The sequence below is a fragment of the Lepisma saccharinum genome, unplaced genomic scaffold, assembly GCF_977018435.1.
Source record: "Lepisma saccharinum unplaced genomic scaffold, izLepSacc3.1 HAP1_SCAFFOLD_870, whole genome shotgun sequence".
NCBI lineage: Eukaryota > Metazoa > Arthropoda > Insecta > Zygentoma > Lepismatidae > Lepisma > Lepisma saccharinum.
Window position 1 is genome coordinate 34,262 of NW_028143529.1, and position 6,291 is coordinate 40,552.

Sequence of the window (6,291 nt, forward strand, 5' to 3'; positions counted from 1 at the left end):
CTATATTTCTATAAAGAAAAATCAATACTGGCGTCGAAAGCGTAGGGACGGAAGGGCACGGCCCTTAATAATTGAGAAAAAATATTTTGGAAGGTGGCAGATCGGACTCTCACAGATGCCAATTTTTACTGTAATGACCTAATATGTTATGGAAATTATTGCAAATTCATTCCTGCAGTTACAATCATTAAAGTGTCAATTACAATCAAAATCAAAATAAGCACAAGAGATGATGGAAATGGTGTCCTCTTGCATCCACATATTTCTGGCATCTTTTCAGGAAATTTTCATTTACACGCAACAGTTCAGCTTCTGAAATTGCTTCAGTTTCTCTCCTGATATTCTCCTTCAGTTTTAATATGTGGGGGTTTGTTGCATAAACTTTATTTTTCAATTTCCCCCATAGATAAAAATCGCATACGGTGAGATCAGGGGACCGCGATGCATACGTGTGATAACTTTCCTCACGGAAACCGCCATTTTCTTAACATGCAATTGAACGCTCGATGCACTGTTGCCAAACTTCCCTCTAATCAAAGCAGTCCGCATTCCACATGCTCTTCTCCCTCGTGATTGTCACTGTCACTGTCATTTTCGTCATGCTCGCCGTATTTTTGTATGGGATTGTAGAGCTTTCCCGCTAGCCTGAAAAATTCTAGCCTACGGTACGATCCTAACAGTGTGGCAACGCTGTAGACAGCGTAGCTGATTGGGAACGTCATGTGTTCATATCATGAAACATGGTTTCCATGCTTGTATACGGAGAATGATCGCGGTAATTGAAAAGCTTATTTTACAACTTCTACACGTCAATTAACAATTTCAACACGTCACCCCCACATGTTAACCTCAGATAGGCTACTTCATCGGGACTACGTATTTCGTGAGTATAAGAAGTAGAATAGAAATTACGGAAGCGTCCGGTATTGTAAAATCTTACCGCGAGACTCCCCGATGGCGCAGTGGTAGCGATGTCGATTTGTAATCAAGGGGTCCCGGGTTCGATAGTGGCTCATCGTGGTTCGGATCCGACTTCAAACTGTAGGTCCAGTCCCACTCAAATGATAATCCTTCCACTCGTTTGCCCCTTCCCCCCGAACAAATTCAATAAATATGTGAACGGTTCAAGAAAATAATTACAATCTGGTGTTTCCTCCGTTAATATTTTGCTCGTGAATATTGAATGTTCAAAAGTTATGGATTGGTTGATTGATTTGGTATATTTTACGAGGGTGAATCAAAAAGTAAGTTACACCCCCTGTAAAAACAAACAAAACACATTAGAAAGAAAAAAAAATATTGGACAAAAACGCATGAACATTTAACTTTTTTCGACATAGTCACCAAGGTGTTCCAAGCATTTGTGTGACCAGTTTCTCGATTCCTTGTGTAAAAATTCCGTCGAATTTCTTTGAACCACTTTGAGACTGCTTCCTGCACTTCCTCATCTGACACGAAACGCTGACCCCCTGGGTCTTGTTTGAGACGACCGAAAAGGTGGTAGTCACAAGGTGCCAAATCGGGGCTATAGGGAGGGTGAGACCACACTTCCCACTTGAATTTCTGCAGTAAATCCTGTGTGACACCAGCTGAATGGGGGGTAGCGTTGTCGTGATGAAGGACAACCCCATCACTCATTCTTCCGGGCCTTCGACCTTTAATGGCTTTTCTCAGCTTCTTTAATGTCTCACAGCATGTTGGCGTATGTCAAGTTGGCCCCCCAAGTGAATGGGCTAGATGAAAACAATATTGGGCCAGAATCTACACTTAATGGGCTAAATGGGCTAACAATTATTTCTGATTGGGCTAACTCCGTTTACGAGATATTCGGATTCAAAAAATGGGGGGCCAACTTGACGCCAGCCCCCCAAATGAATGGGCTAGCAAAACTAACCAATGGGCTAGATTCTCTGTTGAATACAAGGAATGGGCTAACAAGAAATTTTGATTGGGCTAACACCGTTTACGAGCTACACGGTTTCAAAAATTCGGCGCAAGGCGTCAAGTTGGGTCCCCAAATGAATGGGCTAGCAAAACTAACCAATGGGCTAGATTCTCTGTTAAATGCAAGGAATGGGCTAACAAGAAATTTTGATTGGGCTAACACGGTTTCCGAGATATCCGGTTTCAAAAAATGGCGGCCAACTTCACGCCAGCGCCCCAAAATGAACGGACTTAAAAAATTAACAATTGGGCTGGATTCTCTATGGAATAGACGCAATGGTCCAACAATTAGTTCTGACTAGGCTAACACCGTTCACCAGATATTCGGCTTCAAAAAAGGGGGCGTGGCATCAAGTTGGCCCCCCAAATGAATGGGCTAGCAAAACTAATTAATGGGCTAGATTCTCTGTTGAATACAAGGAATGGGCTAACAAAAATTTTTGATTGGGCTAACACGGTTTTAGAGTAATTCGGTTTCAAAAAATGGGGGCCAACTCAACGCCAGGGCCCCAAAATGAACGGACTTAAAAATTAACTATTGGGCTGGATTCTCTATGGAATGGACGCAATAGCACAACAATCATTTTTGATTGGGCTAACACCGTTTACGAGCTACAAGGTTTCAAAATTGGGCGCAAGGCGTCAAGTTGGCCCCCAAATGAATGGGCTAGCAAAACTAACCAATGGGCTAGATTCTCTGTTGAATACAAGGAATGGGCTAACAAGAAATTTTGATTGGGCTAACACGGTTTTCGAGATATCCGGTTTCAAAAAATGGCGGCCAACTTCAGCCCAGCGCAACAAAACGAATGGGCTAACAAAACCTATTATTGGGCTGGAATCTCTATGGAGTGGACGCATTGGCACAACAATTATTTTTGATTGGGCTAACACCGTTTACGAGCTACACGGTTTCAAATATTTTGCGCAATGCGTCAAGTTGGCCCCCCAAATGAATGGGCTAGCAAAACTAACCAATGGGCTAGATTCTCTGTTGAATACAAGGAATGGGCTAACAAGAAATTTTGATTGGGCTAACGCGGTTTTCGAGATATCCGGTTTCAAAAAATGGCGGCCAACTTCAGCCCAGCGCAACAAAACGAATGGGCTAACAAAACCTATTATTGGGCTGTAATCTCTATGGAGTGGACGCATTGGCACAACAATTATTTTTGATTGGGCTAACACCGTTTACGAGCTACACGGTTTCAAAAATTCGGCGCAAGGCGTCAAGTTTGGCCCCCAAATGAATGGGCTAGCAAAACTAACTAATGGGCTAGATTCTCTGTTAAATGCAAGGAATGGGCTAACAAGAAATTTTGATTGGGCTAACACGGTTTCCGAGATATCCGGTTTCAAAAAATGGCGGCCAACCTCACGCCAGCGCCCCAAAATGAACGGACTTAAAAAATTAACTATTGGGCTGGATTCTCTATGGAATAGACGCAATGGTCCAACAATTAGTTCTGACTAGGCTAACACCGTTCACCAGATATTCGGCTTCAAAAAAGGGGGCGTGGCATCATGTTGGCCCCCCAAATGAATGGGCTAGCAAAACTAATTAATGGGCTAGATTCTCTGTTGAATACAAGGAATGGGCTAACAAAAATTTTTGATTGGGCTAACACGGTTTTAGAGTAATTCGGTTTCAAAAAATGGGGGCCAACTCAACGCCAGGGCCCCAAAATGAACGGACTTAAAAAATTAATTATTGGGCTGGATTCTCTATGGAATGGACGCAATAGCACAACAATCATTTTTGATTGGGCTAACACCGTTTACGAGCTACAAGGTTTCAAAATTGGGCGCAAGGCGTCAAGTTGGCCCCCAAATGAATGGGCTAGCAAAACTAACCAATGGGCTAGATTCTCTGTTGAATACAAGGAATGGGCTAACAAAAAATTTTGATTGGGCTAACACGGTTTTCGAGATATCCGGTTTCAAAAAATGGCGGCCAACTTCAGCCCAGCGCAACAAATCGAAAGGGCTGACAAAACCTATTATTGGGCTGGATTCTCTATGGAGTGGACGCAATGGCACAACAATTATTTCTGAGTGGGCTATCACCGTTTACCAGATATTCGGTTTAAAAAAAGGGGGCACAGCATCAAGTTGGACCCCAAAATGAATGGGCTAGCAATACTAATCAATGGCTAGATTCTTTGTTGAATACAAGAAATGGGCTAACACCGTTTACGTGATATTCGCTTTCAGAAAAGGGGGGTTTGGCGTCATTTGGCCCCCCCAAAGGAATGGGCTAACAAAACTAACCAATGGGCTGGATTCTCTATACAATCGACGTATTGGCCCAATAATTATTTCTGATTATACTTACATGATTTTCGACATATTCTGTTTTTTTTTTAAATATGGCAAATTGCATCAGTTTTGTTTACTATAGAAAGGTTTACAAAAATAACGAAAGAGCTGGATTGTTTGTTGAATGAATAGAGCGGGCTAATATATTTTTTTATTGAGGCCATTTTAGATGTATTCAGTTTACAAGAATTTTTGATGGGGCCGTGTAATAACGAATTTGCTGGATTGGATAACTGACGTCGATGTCAAAATAAGACACAGGATTGAAATAAAGACTAACTTAAAGGGACAACGGTAGATGGCAGCACACAACATAGAATAACTTTCAATTGGAATAAAATGTTCGGTAATGAACATTTTTCAATGAATTTGCTATAGTAAATTTAGCAAATAAGTGTTATAATGAAATTCATAAATATGAAGCATGAGGAATCATAAAACGAGTCACAATTAACGTTAATGCCTTAATTGTTGTGTACAGATAAGCAACTTTTGCCTTAAATCAACATAAACCTATACATTGGGATTAATTAGAACGTGTCAGTTAGAAACAATAATAGGAAACAGGACACAAAATTAAATTCTTTATCATCTACAATAATCTGCTAATAAGTATAACTTTTGTGCTAGATTCCCCACGAAATACACTACAATCATAATGCGTGTACGTTAATAGTTTATCTCTCCAAGATATCCATCTATGGAAAACCTGAAATAAATCGATTAGGTAGCAGACAATGTCGACTGTAATAAAACAATGTGATATCCAAAGAGAATATTTGGATGGATTGCGAACGGTCTCATCTACATATACATTCATGGGGATTAATTGGAACTTCACGGTTGCTCCATAAGACACAGGGGAAATGTGTATGCAAGGAAAAAACATTTGAGGAAGCAGCCGAAAAAAATTTATTTCTTATCTGCCACAACAATGTATTGACAAAGATAAATATTGGGCTAGATTCACCACCTAATGCACCACAATTGCCATAAATACTCAACGCTTGTAACTGCATAATTTTACCATACGGTGTATGGAATGTTCAGCCTTATAAGATGGTTTCCGTAAAGGGAGAGATCAATTTCAGTCCACCCAATGGACAAAAGAGAACAGAGAAAGATCATAGGAGTAGAACCATTCTGTTCTGTAATCAGCATTTTAACATCCTTGTGAACACTATATTTATATATATAAAAATGTGATATTTCAGTTCAGCATACATTATTTATCTCACATGAATAAGATTTTCGTCATTTTTAAGATCCTTACCTACAAAAGGTCCACGTTTGAAACAAAATCGAAGAGAGTAACTTCCACTTATTTATTTTTTATAATAAATTTAACAGAATCAACAGCTACAATGTGTTTATTATCATGGGATACGTCATCTACATTTCTTCCCTAAATAGAATATGTTAGGAACACTTATTTACTTCATGTAAACAACGAAATGTAGGATTAACACATATAGAAAAACAGAGCATGTTCGAGGGCTTTTGCCAGGTAACATTAATGTTGCATCTAATAGACAATTACGTAAATTGTTGCGGATCGTCTGTTTACACTACACTCTACACCTTCTTTTATAAAATATGTGTATTACGTCTGGAACTTGTATACATTAATATATTTTTAAAACTCTCTACATGGAAAAGTTTTTGAATCTTCATTTTTTACCTTGAAAACATTAGTTCTGCATAACATTAGAAGAAGTATCCAAAATAAAATTGCATTGGGAATCCACACACACACACACACACACACACACACACACACACGTACATAGGAAAATATGAAATGTGTAATTCCTAACTTATAAACCTATTATCTAGAAATACAATAATTTTACCTACTGACATCAAATATTTAAACACTTTCTTGAAAATGTCTGGTTTCTTTGAAATGTATCATGGCCATTTCTTTCAGGGATTATTATTACAAAAAGCAGTAACGTACCTTAGCTTTAATACTAAAAACAAATTAATGCAGCTACAGTAATCTTCATTATAATCACTGATGCATTA